Raw genomic sequence first — 19,528 nt, forward strand, 5'->3', positions numbered from 1 at the left:
TGTTACACAGCTAATAAGTGTTTGTGGCCTGACTTATATTCACTTACTTGCTATAGTTTACTGTATCCTCTGCCACCTAGGCAGTGGACATGCTTGAATGTTCTAAGTTAAGCAAAACTTAGAAACTGAAGGAACTGAAGGAAGTTCATGATAAGATATATGATAATACTTTTATTGTGTAGTAGGCACATTCCAAGACATATTAAAGGGGCTTATAGTTAAGAAAATGAGGCTCTGAGAATTGTATGACTTGTTCTTAGTGATGTGGCTAGTTAATATAAGAGGTAAACTCAGACTAAGTTTTTGCCAACTTCAGTTGAAGTTTCAATTCTCAATTTCACCAGCCTTTTAGAAAAAAGAAAAAAAATGTATTTTGTTGATAATAGCAGCACTACCTAGCCCTTATATCCCATCCCCATACCTTGGAATTCACTGATTCTTATGGTTGGAATGCTCTCCCTCCTCTCTGCTACTTCTCAAAATCCCTAGTTTCCTTCAAGACTTGATTCAAGTTCCACTTTTTGCATGGACCTTTTCCCAATCTACCATCACTTGTTTATCCTAAATTGGAAAATAGCAATAGTAGCCCTCCAATTTTTATGAACCCTTTATTTGTGTCAATGCTTTCTGCTTGTTGAATGTCAGTGTCCTGAGAATAGTGACTTTTATTTTGATTTTATATCCCCAAGACTTAATGTCAGCTTATATCCCATTTTCTGCATGAAACCTTTATTATATCTACTTCCCTCACCTCATGCCTTCTCTCTGATATTTCCTTCAATTTATATTTTCTATATTTTGTATGTACATAGGTTTTGCATATTATCTCCTCCTTAGAATTGGGCTTTTTGAGTTTACAGACTTTTTTTTTTTTTTACTATTTTTTAAATCCTCAGAGTTTTTCATAATAAACACATAAAATGTGGATAATGGATTTGCACGCACTAGATATTTAAAAAATGCTAATTGTATGACTGGAGCAATTTTATTACAAGTAAATATGAATTTCAGATGCCATATTTCTTAAGCATCTCTTTTCCTTTCCTTTCTCTTTCCTTTCCTTCTTTTTCTTTCCCCCTTTCCCTTTCTTGCCCTCGTTTCCTTTTACCTTTCTCCTTCCCTTCCCTTTCTTCTTCCTTAAATATCTTTACCTTGTTTATAGAATGTAGTACTTTATCCAATAGGCAAGGGGAAGGTTGTTATTTTTTACCTGAATGGGTCCTGAAATGATGCTATGAAAGATATTCTGCCTCATTGAAAATCTGGTCCTGCTCTATTGGTTCTGGCCCAATTTTACTATTGCGTGTGGCCAGAATTGACCAATTCCCTTGCAGTGTTCTTGGCATTTCAAAGATGAGGCAATGGTCCTTTTAAAAGCTAAATGCTTGTTGCTGCATCTCAAATAAATAGTTGGTTCATTTCTCAGAGCCTGTTGGATCATCTCCCATTCTCTGGAAACATGACAAGAACTCTCTTGCTAGCATCCCCATTTGACAGTCTACCACACAATATTAACTGCAGGAGTGGGCAGAACCTTAATCAATTTCACAGGAAGTTAAGTTGTGTAGAATCATATGTCAAAAATCTGGATGAAAGAGGGACAACTCATTTAAACCATCCAGGTGTGGCATCTATAGGCATGTGTTTCCAACCATTTGGAGTGGGCAGAGAAAGATTTTGACAAGCACAACGTTGGAAAGGATCTCAGAATACATCTATTTATTACAACATATAGGTGTATAGTGATGCTGTGTTTCACTGGCCATGGTAAGTAACCTACCAGCCATTGCTATAATCAAAATATTAATATCATTAATTATGATGATTATAATTTTCATTAATATAGTTTTTAACGTCATAAAGTGTTTTTACAAATATCTCATTTTATCCTCACAGCAAACCTGGAAGATATCTGCTAATGTGATCATCATTTTACAGGTGTGGAAACTGAGGCAAATAAAGGTTAAATAGGAGAAGGGAGTAAGCATTTATACAGCATTTACCATTGATCAGATATTGTTCTAAGCCTTTTTTTTTCTAATTTTAAGCATTTTTTTATTTCAACTTTTGAATTCCAAAATCTACCCCCACTTAAAGAGTAAACAATCAAATATAAATATTATGCAATTATGTAAAACATTTCCACATCAGTCTTTTTTTTCAAGAAGACTTACATAAAAGTAAAAATTATAGTAAAACATTTATTCAATATCAATTCTTTCTTTAGAGGCAGATAGTTTGCTTTATCAAGTAACCTTCGGGGTTGTCTTGGATCATTGTTTTGCTGATAAAAGTTAAATTATTCATAATTTATCATACAATATTGCTGTTACTATGTAATACATTCACATCACTAAGCATAAGTTCATAGAAGTAGTCCTAGGATTTTCTGAAATCATCCTGTGTTTCATTTTTATAGTACGATAATATCCCGTTACAATCATATACCACATGTGCTAATTATTTTACAAAAATTTCATTTTATCCTCACAAAAAGAGGTAGATTCTGTATATTATCCCCATTTTCAGTTGAAGAAACTGAGGCACACAAGCTTGGTTAAGAGTCACAAAGGTAGTATCTATGGATATATTTAAACTCTGATTTTCCTTACTTCAGATCTGATAAACTGTCCACTGCACATCTTAGCTTTCTCCAGTGAATGAGTAAGATGCTGTCTCCGTAGGCACACCTTTCCAATTTAGGATAGCTCAAATGTTGGAGAAACATCCTTTTCTCAAGGGTAAATTGGACACATAAAGCCTTATTCATGTCTTACAAATTCATTGCTTTTCTTTCTGCCCACCAAGGCCAAGCATAGTAAATCTAATCCTATTTCCTTATGTCCATGTCTCAAATAATTGAAGAAAGCCAATACATTTCTACTATCACTAAGAGGCAAATTCTTCAACATTGTATTTCTATATTGTGGAAAATCTCTCACAGATGAAGGTTCTGTCATCACAGTGGGAAGCCAAAAAAAAAATGTAAGCATGAAATGATGCTAATGAATGGGAGTCCCTTGTATATCATGGTCCCAAATATTCCATTATTTTTCCCTCCCTTGTTTTACTAAGTGTTTCATTCTCCTTTCATCTTATATTTGTGGATAAGCCCAAAAGGGTTTAAAACAATCTGGATGTGCGTGGTCAAGAGTGTGTGGTTTCAGTAGGTTCATTTACCTTTTCTGGACCTCCATCATTCCTGATTGTATTAAGCTCATGGCTTTCCACATCATTAGGTGAATAAAAAAAAAATCCACCTGCAAATTCAATCTGAGTAGGACCTGCAAGTGCAGTACCATACAAATTAATATTTTAATTGGGTTGACAAAGCTCTAATGAAAATGACTACCACTTACATTTTAATTATGTATGCAGAATTAAGAACGTGTTTCAAATATCAAGTTTTTAATTTTTGGGGGTGAATCAAAACAAAAGGTAAGTTCAATAGTAGACAAGGGAAAAAAGACCTTAAAATATTTCAGATATTGTATGTTCACTTTGTGTTGTTACAGGGAAGTGAATCTGAAATTGAGAAGACCTGAGTTCACATGTGGTTTCAATTCTTACAAGCTGTATGATGCTGGGCAGCTCACTTATCCTCTATTTGTCTCAGTTTTTTTTCCAACCAGGAAAGGATGATAATAATAGAACTTATCTCATAGCATTTTTGTGTCAAATGAGGTCATACTCATAAAAAGAGATTTGCACAGTAGATGTCACACAGAAGACATTATGTAAATACTTATTCCCTTCTCTTCTCACCCTTTCCATTGCCCTTCCCTTGCTCTTCCCCTTCCTTTTCCCTTCTCTTCCCTTTCACTTCTCTTCCCCTCCATCCTTGATCCTACTTTTCCTTTCCCTATTCTTCTTTTTCATTTCTCCTGGTTCTTGGCAGTAAGAAAGGTTGCAGGAATACATTTTCCTTGTGTCAACTCAATCCAATGAATATTTATCAAGTATCATAGAACGAGGTGCTAAGGAGGCTAAATAGAAATAGAAAACATCTCCCTTTTTCTCAAAGAGCTTATGGTCTTGGAGAAATGAAAGTTTAGACTTACAAAGTATGTAGTATAAAATAGACAAATGGTTAAATTTTGCTTTCCAGATTGTATAGAAATTTAGAGAGAGAAAACTGTATGAGAACTGGCACTGGCCAGTGGTAGAAGTGGCACACCTGTGCTATAAGTGGATTTGGTTTTGGGAGACCAAATTGATTTTGCTTAGGCAGAAGGGAAATATGGAACCTTTTCAAGAATGGAGACCTTTAAGAGAACACATTGTGTTGGAAAACAGAACAAATAAACCAAAGAAAATGTGTAAGGAAAACAGAATTGTGAAGAGAACTGTCTGATTAGTGCAGGAGCTGTTTACTGGGGATGAATGGGATATTGTATAAATAATCCTAAGGACAACGAACTTTCTCTTCTTTTTTCCCTTGTATCTATAAGTGGAATTGCGTCAATCCATCTTCTCTATCTCTGTCTCTTTGTCTCCGTCTTTATTTCTCTGTCCCTTTGCTTCTCTCTCTGTCTCTGCCCCTCCATCTCTCTCTCTCTCTCCCTCTCTCTCTCTTTCTCTCTCTTTCTCTCTCCCTCCCTCTTTCCTTCCCTCTCTCCCTCTCTCTCTCTCGCACCTGTTTCCATGATTTCCTTGGTGTAGAGATTCTCTGGTGAGGACATTTCCTCTATTAATGCAGTTCACTTAGAGTCATCAGCTTATAGCCTTAATGATGTTTCCTGGTAGTATTGAGACGTTAAATGATTTGTCCAAGGTCATTTAGTCAGTATGTGTTAGTGATGAGATTTGAGCAAAGATCTCCTTGACTCAGATCAGATTTATATTCACTATGACCTGCTGCCTCTCCCTGTATTTACATATTGCTATCAAATCTCCAAAGTATTTTGCATTCATTATTCCTTTTGGTTCTCTGTGAAATAAATACTATTAGGCTTTAGGTAGATCTTATTATTACTATTTTTAAGATAGAGACTGAATTTTGAATTGATAAATAAAGTTACTTGTAACTAGTAAGGTGGCAAGTGAATTGGAATTCTAATTCAGGGCTTTATTATAGAATAATATTTAATATGCTTTTGTCTTTCACCATGTTTTCCTATGTTGGGGATGGAATCAGGTTTTGAAGGATCCAAGGTAGAGAGAGAATAAAAATTTTTGTTAGACACCAATTCTTTGAGGAGTTTTGCAGTTAAAGAAAGAAGAAAAACCAAATAGTACTCAAATTTAAGCTATTAGAGTTGGTTGGAGAGACTATTTCCTGAATTAACCATGAAATGACCCTCTGCTATTCTGTCCTCACCTTTCTGGAAGGTCATGGGTAAACTTTATCTCATCAGCCAGAGAGCAAAATGATTCCTAATTTTCCATTTTCTCTAGTTCCCAGACGAACTAGAGACAAGTTAAACTAACCTGATTTTTATAAGTGAAACTAAACTAAAGTTGTTTTCACATCTCTCATCATTGCTCATTCTGACACTGCTCTATGCTTTCCCTCCTGGTATATGTTTTATAATATTATTAATATATTCAGACATAAAATATTACCAAGGCACATATCCCCTAAACATATACTGTATACCATGGTGATGATGTAGGAAAATGAAACAGTGTCAAAATAGGCCTCTGAACCATTCTATCTCCTCATAAGAATTATATTCCCTTATATGTAACCACGATCAAACGTGAAAGACTTAGGTATTCTTATTAAGACAATGGTCAAAGATAATTCCAAAGAACCATCAATGAAAAATATTATCTACCTTCAGAGAGAGAACTTAAGAATTTTGAAGACAGATTAAGCCATAGTTTTAAAATTTTGGTTTTATTCTTTAATTTTGCTTGTGTTTAGTTTTTAAACATGGCTAAAATAAAAATACTTTACATGTATAACATGTATAACCATTTCCCTTCTTATGGAAGGGTAGGGGAAAAATGGTAAGGGGAAAAAAAGGAGAAAAATTAGAATTAAATATTAAAATTAAAATTATTATTTACACATGATTGAGGAATATTTAGTGAAATAAAAACTATTTAAAATTACTTACTTTTCTCACTTATAGTCCCTTTAATCTTCTTGAAAAGGGGACATAAAATGTCCCTTTATCTTCTTGCATGCTGTTTTACTCTCTTCAAAGAACCTAGTGTATACAACCAATCTTTTTCATCACATAACAGTGACTTGCCTGTTTCCTAGCTCCCAGTGAAGAGTCTAAAAACGATAATCAATTACCCTTGTCTTACTCTACCCACTCAACTGCTTTGAGGCTTTGAGAACTATGGAAGAATCGTTTCTGTCCAAAGGATGCTTGTATTTCTTTCTTTTCCCAAGCTTCAGTATATTTTATCCATCTGACATAATTTGGCAACAATCTGACATCTTATCACCATCAAAAGCCTTCTCCTATATAATTTTCTTTAAGAAATGCTTTCTCTAAGATTCTCCCATTCCATTAAATGCTGCCTGAAAACTTTTCCAATGACAATCACTTTCAGTTTCATGTGGCTATATAGCTCTCATTGGGGGTTGAATGAGCTCCTTAAAGGCAGCGATTTTCAAACTTCTCTATTTGTATCCTCATAATCTAGCACAGGCCTGATAGATACTAGGTGCACTACCTAGACTTAACTGATTTATCGATTTTAATGGTTATGAACATATATGTAGGGCTTTAACTATTATGAGATGACAGTAATACTAGGATGCCAGAATTCAAGAAAAGACTAAATGTCTTTCTGGGAAAGGATATGATTATTCTGCAGAGTGGGGCTACCTTTCCTTCCCTAGATAGTTTGCCTAGGAATTTTCTACTAGCTTCTATCATCTGTTATTAATATCTCCCTCCACACATACATATAGCCATCTCTTGTCTAATAGCTTTGTTGTGCATTCAGGAATATATCTTCTCCAACAAGATGATAAAAGATAGACTCTTTAAGACATGTGTCATCCCTTCATGAGACTTGTGACAAGTTTAACAATATTTTCTTAACTGTCCCTGGAAAGATGACATTTTTTTGGTAGTCATTGCTTATTTTATTGTATTTGTTTTGCATCTATTTTCTAATTGGATGGAAATAGATCCCTATAAGGAAAATAGCCAGGATAGTAAAAAAAATCCAAAAATAATTGGGATATGATCATTTTAGATGGAGTGAGAGATAGTGATAGGACTGAGTTAGTGGAGGGTTGAAGCTTTACCATGCTGATCTCCTGTGATTCCTATGCAGGTGAACTCTCCTCCTTGAGGATATATATATATATATATATATATATATATATATATATATGTTTATGTATATATATATATATATATGGAAATTATTTCAAAATTTATTGGTGAATGCTATACATTTTTTATTATGTTACTATTTCATAAAATATTTCACTTTGAATCAGGTAGGTGTTTTGATTGATTTTCAAAATTAAAACTCATTTGTGGGGCTCATGGCCCATTATTTGGAACCTTTACACCTGTAATAGACTTTCTAGTACCCTAAGTACTGAAAATCTGGAATATATATTTTGGAAGGATATGGGTGGGAATAAGGTATGTACTACAGAAGGAAAGTCAAAAGTCCTCCTCTAGGGAAAGGGGCTGACGTGCAAAATGATTATGGCAGCCCTTTATGGAGTAACAAGAAACTGGAAACTGAGTGGCTGTCCATCAGTTGGAGAATGGCTGAATAAGTTATGGTATGTGAATGTTATGGACTATTTTTGTTCTATAAGAAACGATCAGTAGGATGATTTCAGAGAGGCCAGAGACTTATATGAATGGATGCTAAGTGAAATGAGCAGAATCAGAAGATCATTGTACAAGGAAACAACATGATTATACCATGATCAATGCTGATGAAGGTGAATTTTTCCAACAATGAGATGATTGATACCAATTCCAGTGATCTTCTGATGAAGCGAGCTACCTATATTCAGAGAGAGCACTGTGGGAACTGACTGTGAATCACAACATAGCATTTTCCCTCTTTTTGTTGTTTTTGCTTGCATTTTGTTTTCTTACTCATTTTCCCTTTTTGATCTGATTTTTCTTGTGCAGCAAGATAATTGTATAAATAGGTATGCCTAAAATGGATTTAACATATATCTTTACCATGTTTATCATATACTGAATTACTTGCTAACTGGGGAGTGGGTGGGGAGAAGGGGAGAGAAATTGGAAGACAAGGTTTTTGCAAGGGCTAATGTTGAACAATTATCCATGCATATTTTTGAAAATTAAAAAGCCTTAATATTAAGAAAGTTCTCTTATTAGAATTTTTTTCTTGTTGTTCAAGTTAACTTTTCTTTTTATCTTCAAATAATGCTCACATCAGACCAATTATTTTTTCAGGGTTAAGAATTTACTTCTAATATGGATGGATTTAAATTAATGGTGTATGGAATCATTTTCAGTAGATCATTCATTCAAAAGTAGAAAATGGCAGATACACAGTGTGGAGAATTCAACCAATGTGAGTGAGGAAAAAAAGAGAGATGTTATGAGATCTTGTTTCTATTCTAATGAATGTATTTTTAAGAATATATATAGCAAAGAATATTGAAATAATTGTGTATAAATACAGTGAGGTAGTGTTTCAAGATTCAGAGATGGCTTTTTGACTTTAATGTACTGCTCTAGTTAACTACAAGGAGACATTATATAAATAGAAAATTGACATCTATGTTGAGATGTCCATGTCCCACACAATTATTATATTAGGGCATCATTGAAGAATTCTTCAGTCTGCAGTAGGCTCATTCTTTAATGATACATCATATAAAAATGGCATAAGGTAACAAAAGACTTTTTCTTGGACCACCCACTATGATGGAAAAATAGCTTCATTATATAGAGCCTTTCTGTGCGATGGTATTTCTCAAGAATGCATTTGGAAAGTGAGAATCCAGACATTCTTTTGTGGGGCAAGTATCAAATAATTATGGTTAAAGATGATAACAATTTTACAATATGGTTACAACTAAAGTATAGGAAAATAGTTCATGAATTTCTTCTATTCCTCCTCAAGCACTTTAGAAATGTATAAAACTTGTTAGGAAAAATAACAAACAATGGAAAGTAATTTATTATCATCATCTGGATGGAATTCAAACAATGGGGAGACAAGCCTTTATACTATTATAATAAATTTGCTATACATTTAATGTTTGGAAGAATTGCATAACTAGAATTAGCATTTTTTAATAGTTAAATAAAAGTGTTGGAGAACAAGGTCATCTACACACTCACTGTAAGGACATTTGGATTATAGGGGCAGTTAGGGGATGCAGTAGAGAGAATATTGGACATGCAGTCTTCAAATTGGTTTCTGACACTAGATGTGTGATCTTAAGCCAGTCACTAAACCATATTTCCCTCAGTTTTCTCATGTATAAAATGAGGTAGAGAAGGAAATGGCAAACCATTTCAATATCTTTGCCAAGAAAGTCCCAAATGGTGTCACAAAGAATTGGACACAATTAAAATTACTGAGCAACAATAGCAATAAAATTATAATTACATTTATTATATTATTATTATTATTGTGATCATTATTAACCACAATATTTGTATAGTTCTTTGTGTTATGCAAACTATTTTATATATCATCTCACTTGATCATTACAACAAACAAAGTGAGATAAGAACTAAGGCATCAAATTATCTGTATTTATTTACAGGTAAGAAAATTGTGTATAAGAAAGATTCATTTGATCACAGATATATTCAATTTGAAAGGACCTCTGATCCCCACCTACTCCATTCACGTCCTTTGGAAGATGAGTATATCAAGAATGAAGAAATATTAATAACTCAACCAATGTCCTGCTGGTAATGAAAAGGAAACCTGGGATTTGAACCTAGGCCTGTAATTATAAATCCAGATTTCATTCCATTCCCCTAAGAGGTTAAGTGAAATTGCCCAAGGCTAACCCACTAGCAAGTATCTGAGATAGGAGTGATCCCTCTGGAGGAAACACAGCATGCCAATATGTCTCTCAAGAAAGCAAAGGATGCTTCCTTCTTTCCTCATTATCCACCCTGGTAGAAGGCTGGATAGGGAAGAAGGTTGAAACTAACGGTCAAAATGGGATTTGGGGATTAACTGTGCATTTCAAAATTGCATGTTCTCCTTCTGAGATCCATGGAGCACTTCAATGGAAACGTGCTATAAAACTCACATAAATGCAAAAATAAATTAGCACAGATATAGGGAAAGTAAAAATAGCCAGACCCATCATCACGAGGATAATATTCCAAACAGCGTAAATCATTCTAATTCACTGTTTAATTTCAGGACTCGACTTTCAGTAACTGAGCAGAAACTCTTGGAAATAAGTTTTATTTTCCTATATTAGACCCGGCCAGAGAATGCAGCTGAAACCATTGCAACTGATTTGCTCGCTAATTTGCTGAAGGCAAACTAACATAGAGGGAAATAAAACTTCATAGACACTTTAAGTACGGTGTGCTGCAAAAAAAATTCTTGTCCAAGGGGACAGATGATTTTGAAATCAACTCTGACATTGACCAGCTAAATGAATTTTATCCTTACCTTTTTATAGTTAAATAAGAGTATTAGAGTATAAGGTCATCTATATTTTCACTGTAAGGATCTTTGGATTATAGGGACAGTGAAGGGGTGCAGTGGATAGAGTACTGGCTCTGGAGGCAGGAAAGCCTGAATTCAAATCGGTTTCAGATACTTATATTAATTCCAAAAGGCAAATATCATTCAATTTTTTTGGTCTAATTTTAGGGGTCAGCTTTCAGCAACTCAGTCAAACCAAGTTGTGGATGAAGAATTGCTATGAGAGTTCTGAAGATATGAGTTAAAGTTGTCCTGTCTTGTTAACTGTAAATCTGTACAAGTACCTTCCTATTTTAATTCCTCAAACAGTGCTCTAAAACCTTAAGCTGCTAAGGAAGGATTTAATTACATTGAAAGAAGAACTTACTCACAGTAAGTTGAAAAACTTACCAGTCTCTGCCAATATTATAAAAATGAGGCATACTTTTATTCTTACCTACAGATTTGTTTTGAATAAAGTGTTTTTATAAAACTTAAAGAGTTACATAAGTCGAATGTAGTCAACATCCTGATTTTATAGAATTGTTATTATATCAATACAGAGAATGTTCAGTGAAAAAACATCCCCCACTGATTTAAATATGCAATTTGTTTATAGTGCATAAACTGAAAGTTTCCTCAAAGACTAAGAAAATTAATGATTTGTCCAAGTCCACACAACTAGTAAAAGACAGAAGCAGAGCCCATTTTTTCAAATCCTTCTCCTCCTCCTCCTCCTCCTCCTCTTCCTCCTTCTCTTCTCTTCATCCTCCTTCTCTTCCTCTTCCTCCTCCTTCTTCATTCTTCTTCTTCCCCTTCCTTCGTCTTTCTTTTTCTTCTTCTTCTACTTCTTTTTTTCTTATTCTTTTGCCTTCTTCTTTTATCTTCTGCCTTCTTGTTCGTTCTTCCCCTTCTCCTCCTGCAGCTGTTCCTCCTCCTCCTTTTTCTCTTCTTCCTCCTTTCTCTGTAAGTGTTGAGATGTTCAAAATCTGCTGTGAGATGTAGAGTTTGCATAAATTGGGATGTACAAGTCAAAAATAGATTCTTGGAAAAATCCATACACAATGGTTGAACAGGTTGACTTATGGAATTCTTGTCCTGTCTATACCTATGACCCTATGAATAGCCATTATTATTGGAAAGAATATACTCACTTCTTTTCCTCTAGTAAGCATCCCTGTGACTTTTCAAGCCAAAACAGCATTCCCTTCCAACCATTCTTTTACATCTTGCTTCTACCAAATAGATTAAAGTTTCTTCAGGGTAGCAGCTCTTTCTCAGTTCTATTTATATTTCCAGAGGTTAACATATTTCTGGGAATTTTGTTAGCTCTTAATAATTTTATTTTTACTCATTCACTCATTCATATATTTTTCCATGTTCAACAATGAAGATACATCATCTATGGAGGCATTTGCAACCCTTTTTAGGTTCAATTCTCTTGGGTTACTCTTGTCCATATTCCCTCATAAATTCTACATTGAAAGTCAACCCAAGAGGCTGGCATTTATTCCCTTGGCAGTATATCATTTTCAGTGAAATACTAAGATAATTCTTGTACATAAAAAAATCTGAATGATCATCTAACACAATTTCTTCATTTTATATTTTTAATTAAAGCTTTTTATTTATAAAACATATGAATGGGTAATTTTTCAATACTGAAAAAATTCTGTTCCAAATTTTTCCCTCCTTCCCCTCACTCCCTCCTCTGGATGGCAGGTAGTCCAATGCATGTTAAGTATATCAAAATATATGTTAAATCCAATATGTGTATACATATTTATACAGTTTTCTTGCTGTATAAGAAAAATTGGATCTATAAAGAAAAAAAAAACCTGAGGAGGAATATAAAATGCAAGTAAACATCAACAGAAAGTGTGAAAATGCTATATCGTGGTCCACAATCAATTTCCACAATCTTCTCTCTGGGTATTGATGACTCTCTTCATCACTGAACAATTGGAACTGGTTTGAATCATCTGATTGTTGAAGAGAGTCATGTTTATCAGAATTAATCATTGTATAATAGTGTTGTTGCTGTGTATAATGATCTGATTTTGCTCACTTCATTCAGCATCAGTTCATGTAAGTCTCTACAAGCCTCTCTGAAATCATCCTCCTGGTCATTCCTTACAGAACAATAATATTCCATAACATTCATATACCATAATTTATTTAGCCATTCCTCAACTGATGGGCATCCACTCAGTGTCCAGTTCCTTGCCACTACAAAAAGGCTGACACAAACATTTTTGCACATGTGGGTCCCTTTCCCTCCTTTAAGATCTCTTTGGTATATAAGTCAGTGGAAACACTGCTAGATCAAAGGGTATGCACAGTTTGATAACTTTTTGAGCATAGTTCCAAACTGCTCTCCAGAATGGTTGGATGCATTCACAATTTCACCACCCATGTATCACTGTCCCAGTTTTCCCACATCCCCACCAACATTCATCATTATCTTTTCCCATCATCCTAGCCAATCTGAGAGGTGTGTAGTGGTATCTCAGAGTTTGTCTTAATTTGCATTTCTCTGATCAATAATGATTTGGAGTATCTCTTCTTATGACTAGAAATCGTTTCAATTTCTTCATCTGAAAATTGTCTGTTCGTATCCTTTGACCATTTATCCATTAGAGAATGGCTTAAATTCTAATAAATTTGAGTTAATTATATATTTTAGAAATGAGGCCTTTATCATAACCTTTGAATGTAAATTTTCCTATTTTATTGCTTCCCAACTCCTTTATTTTACAGATGGGGAAACTGAGAGATGAGTCTGTGAAGTGAATTATGCAAAGCAAATGTTAAAAGCAGGATCTGAATTCAGGTATCCTGACTAAATACTTGTTCTTTTTTTTACCATAAGTGCATTGAGTCATAGAAAGCAAAATGTTACATGAGAATCCAGTTGGAAAAATCCATTAAAGACAGAAGGAATCAGGAAAAAATTTACTTAGGAAATGATATGTTAGGCTCCAAGTGATAGTTAGGTTTTGCAATGGGCAGGATTTGAATGGATAAAAATATACTTGCCAAGGGGAAGCCATTGTGCCAAGTTCTGGGGATTAAATTACTAAAGATCTGGGACAGACAGAAGTATTGAGCTCTCATGAATCAATAAAAAGCTCAGAAAAAGGCAGTTGGAGATCTAGTTAGTAGGGGAAATGGGAGAGTGGCAGAAGGCTTAGGAAGGAAGATGGGATTGTGGCTTAGCTGGGGTTAGAGCAATGAAGTGGACTCCACTAATGAAGATGGAAAAGATTATTTCAGCAATAAGGAATAATGATAACAGATAATAACAAATTTTGGAAGACCCTGAATTCCAGTTTAAAGCTTGTCTTGTCAAATCATAGGCAGAGAAGGATTCTGACTAAAAGCAATATTTGAGATCTTTGCACAAGTAAGATTAATCTGGGACAAGGATAAATATTGATAAATAGTATTGATATATTAATAGAGAGATTTAAGGCTGACACATTGATCGATAGGTGAGAATTTATTAAATGATAAATATCATGCTCAGAAGGAAACGGCAATAAAATAATGGAATAATAAAATGGAACGATAAAAGTTTCAAAGTTCTTATATTTTAAGGAAGCGGCTAAATTCTCATTTTAGCCTTTCAACAGCTCTGTAAAATAAGTCTTGTAGTTAATATTATCATGATTTTATGTAAACAGGAATTCATACTCAGATATATACACGACGTGTCCATAACTATACAGCTATTAATCAATAGCTATGTATTAAATGTGGCACAGTGGGCAGAACTCTGGGTCTGAAGTCAGGAAGATTCATCTTTCTGAGGTCAAATCTGTCCTCAGACACTAACTGTGAGATCCTGAACAAGTCACTTAATGCTGTTGCTACATTTTCCTCATCTGTAAAATGATCTGGAGAAGGAAATGGCAAACCATTCTAGTATCTCTGCCAAGAAAACACCAAATGAAGATTAAGAAGGATCAGAAACAGCTGTTAAGAAAAATGACTGAACAACAATAATATATCAGATACTTTGCTGGGTGCTGAATGTGGGATGTGGAGATGGGGAGATGAGCTAGCTTTTCTGAAGCAACTTGTTACCTTGTTGTTGTTTTTTATATAAATGAGATTTTTGATTTTATAACTTCAATTCTCCTGGAATACTGATAGATACCACTTTTTTAACTTAGATTTTTAACAGATGTCTAAAGCTCTGAGAAGTTAAGGTACTTGCTCTAAAGGTAGGCAACCAACCATATGAACATGTGTGTTTGTATGTGTGCAGATATGTATATATGTAAATTGACACACATTTCATGTATGTGTATATGTATTTACATGATAAAGTTTTACTGAAGAAGATGGGATGTTTTTGTTTTGTTGTTGTTCATCCTTCATTCTCCAAGAGGACCAATGACATCAAGCAGGATTTTTTCTTGACTTGTTGGTTTGCATTTAAGTGAGGCAGGGAAGTGCAGAGTCATCATCCTCAATCTCTCCTCCAGAGTTGTCTGAGTCCAATGGCAAGACATAGATCAAGATGACTGGCAATGGCTCCAGATGCAACGGGCAACCTTGGTCTTTTTAAACTAAGGTCTCTCTCCCAAGTCTCGGTTTGTCTAAGACATTGTCCACTCAATAATTAAAGGTCATATAAGAATTGAGGCAAAAGATGGCCCAGTTTGCCTTCATAAAAGAATCAGTAGGGAGAAGTAGACTCTCAGAATTTGTGGTCAGAACAGACATAATTGCTATTTATACTCACTCTGAACCAAAAAACCCAAATAATGAGCAAGCAAGGCTTTGACATGGGCCCATTATTAGACAACCAGTGAAAACCAGATTGAATTGGGTTTAAAAGCAAAGCAGAACTTAAATGAAGTGAGGGAAATCAATAGATTTACATGTGAAGAAAAGCATCCTAAGTATCAAGGATAGGCAGAGAAAATGCCTATTTCCAAGAGTTTCTTTTTCAAGGAACAACAAGGACACTAGTATCATTGGATCAAAAAGAAAGTATATTGTGGGATCAAGCTAAGAAAAGACTTGGAAAGGTAGGATGGGGATAGATTCTGAAAGGTTTAGAAGGCCAATTTTACCACTTTTGCTTTTGATCTTGGCTCCTTAATGTCACCACTGATATTTGTTGTTGAAAAGAATGATCAGAGCTTTAGCAAACTTACTTAGTGACTCAATGGAAAATGGAAAGTTGGTCATGGCTGAAATAACGTAACAAAAATAATATTCGACCAGTACACTGCTACACACTTTACAATTGACATCTTATTTGATCTTGTGCTTTTATTATAACCCTTTTATAAATGGAATAACTGAAGCAAATTCCCAAAGATTTAATTATTATGTTTGTGTTATCCTGATTCTCAGATCTATCTCTTTTCTCCCCATCTTATTACAAATTCTATTCATTGACTTTTTACTTTCTGGGGCAGTTCAAGTCCCTTGCTTTACAGATGTGGAAAAAAGGTCTTAAGGTTTTGTATCTTACTAAATGTACTGCAAATAAGATAATGGAATATGATATATTTAAACTTATTGAACTATACTGCTTAAATATAAGCTTTTTTATAAGGTAATATTATTTGAGCTCAAATGGACAACTTTTTAGATTCTATAGGATTGCAATCTGTATCTTTAAAAATGGGAACAATTAACCTTTATTCTTATCTCTTTAGAAAATTTTTATTCCATTTGGATTATTTTGCTCATTAGCTTTAATTTTAATCACTGCAAGCATCCTGCATGATCACTCTTGACTTTACCATCAAAGAAAATATAGCTAGTTATCCTTTATTAAGGTGGCAATTTTTGCTAAATTTGATCTCAATGGCTTCTCTTCTCTTTTATTCCAATAGTTGATGATTGATGATCATATTTAATATGATGATGCTACCATAGTGAGATGGGATCATACCATATTGAAATGGAAATATTGTGTCCCCCCAAAAAAGAAAGATTAGAACCCTGAGACTCAGAGAATAGGAAAAAAAAATAACTAAGGCTCCACTGGTAAAGAGGAGATATTAGAATTCAGTTCTTTTGCAGTCAGTTCCAATGTTTTCCACAGTTTCCTGAAGCTGTGAATATTCATCTGGAGAGGGTTCTGCATTTGACTTTCATGTGTCAGTGCACAGCCATCCCTTCATTCCCCTACTGCTGTTTGAGCAGAATCCATGGATGTTAGCTATAGGAGGGATTTCTGCAATTTTCAGTATTGGTGCTGGACTGCAAACTGTGATGCCTTCCAATTCTGGAATTTCACATCCAATAGCAGGCAATCAATATGTATTTATAAATGTTGATCATGTGCCAGATATTGTGCTAAGTGCTGGGAATAATAAGAATCACCAAAAAAAAATTAAGTGCTCTCTGCCTTCAAGGACTTTTTTTTGGCAACTTACAATTTTATTTTATTTTTAAAGTCTTCAATAGTATTTCATTTTTTCCAAGGACATGTAAAGATAGTTTTCAACATTCATTTTTGTAACAATCTGTGTTCCACATTTTTGTCCTTTCCTTCCTTACCTCCCCAAAACAGCAAATAATCTGATATAGCTTAAATATGTGCAATGCTTTTAAACATATTTCTATATTTGTCATGTTGTACAAGAAAAATCTGGCAAAAGGAGGAAAAAATGTAAGAAAAATAGAGATGAAAAACTATGCTTCAATGCATATTCATAAGGACTTTACATTCTAATGGCAGAAATAGCATACTAATAATTACACCAGATTAAAAAAAGAGAATGAAAAAATGGGTATATGTAAATATATTCATTATATATATATATATGAATATATGCATACACATGCATACTATATGCATATATCTATATAAATACATATATAATCATATATATGTTAATGCATATATATACATATATACACATTTATTTACACATATATTTATATCTCTCCTATCTCTCTACACATACATACACATATATACATAATCACATGTATAAAGAGGTATATATATGCTTATAGGTATATATATGTATATTTCTGTCTATAGTACAATAGAATCGGCAACAAACAAATGTGATCTTCTGTTTGATGATCCCTAGATGTAAAAAAGAGAAGGATACACTGTTTTTCCTATTCTTATCCATTCTTCAAGTCCTGTCACTAAAAGGCTTTCGTGATGGAGCCAGAATACTGGGTAGCAGTGGGTGAGCTAATTTAATTCAGTTCAACACATGGTTATTGAGCTACTAATGGGCTTGGGTGTTGCAGTTGATAAGAAGTATAGGACTTGGTCCCTGTCCACAAAGAAAATATAGTCCTCAAAGCCACTATTATAGTTCAGGAACTTATTACATCTTTTCTGGACTACTGTGATAATCCCCTAATGAGGATCCATGAGCAAAGGATTCTCTAAGGCGATGGTGGCAAAAGCCAAAAGAAACAGAGAAAATCATTAAACCACACATAAAGATTCTGGTCATCCTTAGAAAACTGCAAATATTTGTATTTTCTTTTTAAGAAAATAAATAATTGAATTAAAATAATATTGGCACTACACGTCATTTTTATTCTAGATGCATCTGAGAATGTTGTGATATACATCATGTTTTTGACGACAGTGTTTTAAGGGATTTCATTTATTTTTTTATGTGTTATACAATTTTCCCAAACAGCAGAGGCAGTTTAGTGTTGTAATGGATAAACTGAATTTACTATAAAGGTCACTTGAGCTAGAATCCTGCCTCAATCACTTGTATAGGTGTATACATGTGCGTGTGATTGTAAGTGTGTGTGTGTAAGTAGGTAGCTTGGTGGGGAAGTGAATATAACACTGGTCAGTATATACTTACAACCCATGTGACCCTGGCCATGTCAATTGACCTGTTTGCCTTAGGTTCCTGTAATGTAAAATAGGAATAATAATTGTCCTTACCTTACAGGGTTGTTTTCAGCATCAAATGAAAAAAAGTTTGTAAAAAATGCAGTGAGGAGGTCAAGGTAACAATATCTAGTTCCCAATAAACATGTGACAAATTTTCAATGCCCAATTTCATTGCCAAAATGAAGGTTTATTTAGGAGAAGAGTATATAGACAAAAAAAAGAACTAAAATAGACACCAGAAATGGAAAATTTGAAATAGAGTTGAGAGAGTTTATAGTTAGTAAGGATAAAAGGCAACTTCCCCAAGGGAACTCACAATTAAACAGAGGAAAGGAAATACTCTATGAGGTGAGAGAAAGTCATTGACTGGCAGGTTAGACTAACCAAGATTAACTAGAGTAAGAAGAAAAGTACCATTAAAGGGAAAGCACTATGAGGGAAAGAAAGAGAGTACCTTATGTGGGCTTAGTCCTAAAGGTAATTTAGCAAAGACTTTCATCTTAAGCAGATCTTTTACAGGGGAAATATAGCCTTGGGGTTTCCCCGGGCTCAAATTGAAGAGGGAGGATCAGGGAGCCAGGTGTCAGACCAGGTTCCAGACCTGTCTAAATATTTGCCAATCAAGATAGTCTGGAAAAGCTTAACTTCTTTACTTATGGCTATAAGACATTCTGGGAAAAATTAGTTCCCAACAAGGTTGTCTAAAGGTGGTTATGATTAAACCACCTTTAAAGATCCTAACTAGATTGGAGATAGGTTTAAGTAATTAACAATATATTAATTTTACATTATTCTATAAAAATAGGATTTGGCAGTTTACATCAACAGCACAGTATTCAGTACAGAGTAAATACTATATAAATGCTTACTCCATTTCCTTTCCTTTCCTTCCTATCATTCCTCCCTCTCCCCTTGTCTGTCAGAGGAGTCTATCATTAAACCAAAAGGAAGAAAGGAAGGAAGGAAGGGAGGAAAGAAGGAAGGCAGGAACAGAGAGAAGGAAAGAAAAATTGTACTACCCAGATCAGGAAAGGTAAATCAATTAGTGACTTCTTGGCACTTTCATCCTAAAAGAATAGATAACAT

This window comes from Sarcophilus harrisii, chromosome 2, assembly GCF_902635505.1.
Source record: "Sarcophilus harrisii chromosome 2, mSarHar1.11, whole genome shotgun sequence".
NCBI lineage: Eukaryota > Metazoa > Chordata > Mammalia > Dasyuromorphia > Dasyuridae > Sarcophilus > Sarcophilus harrisii.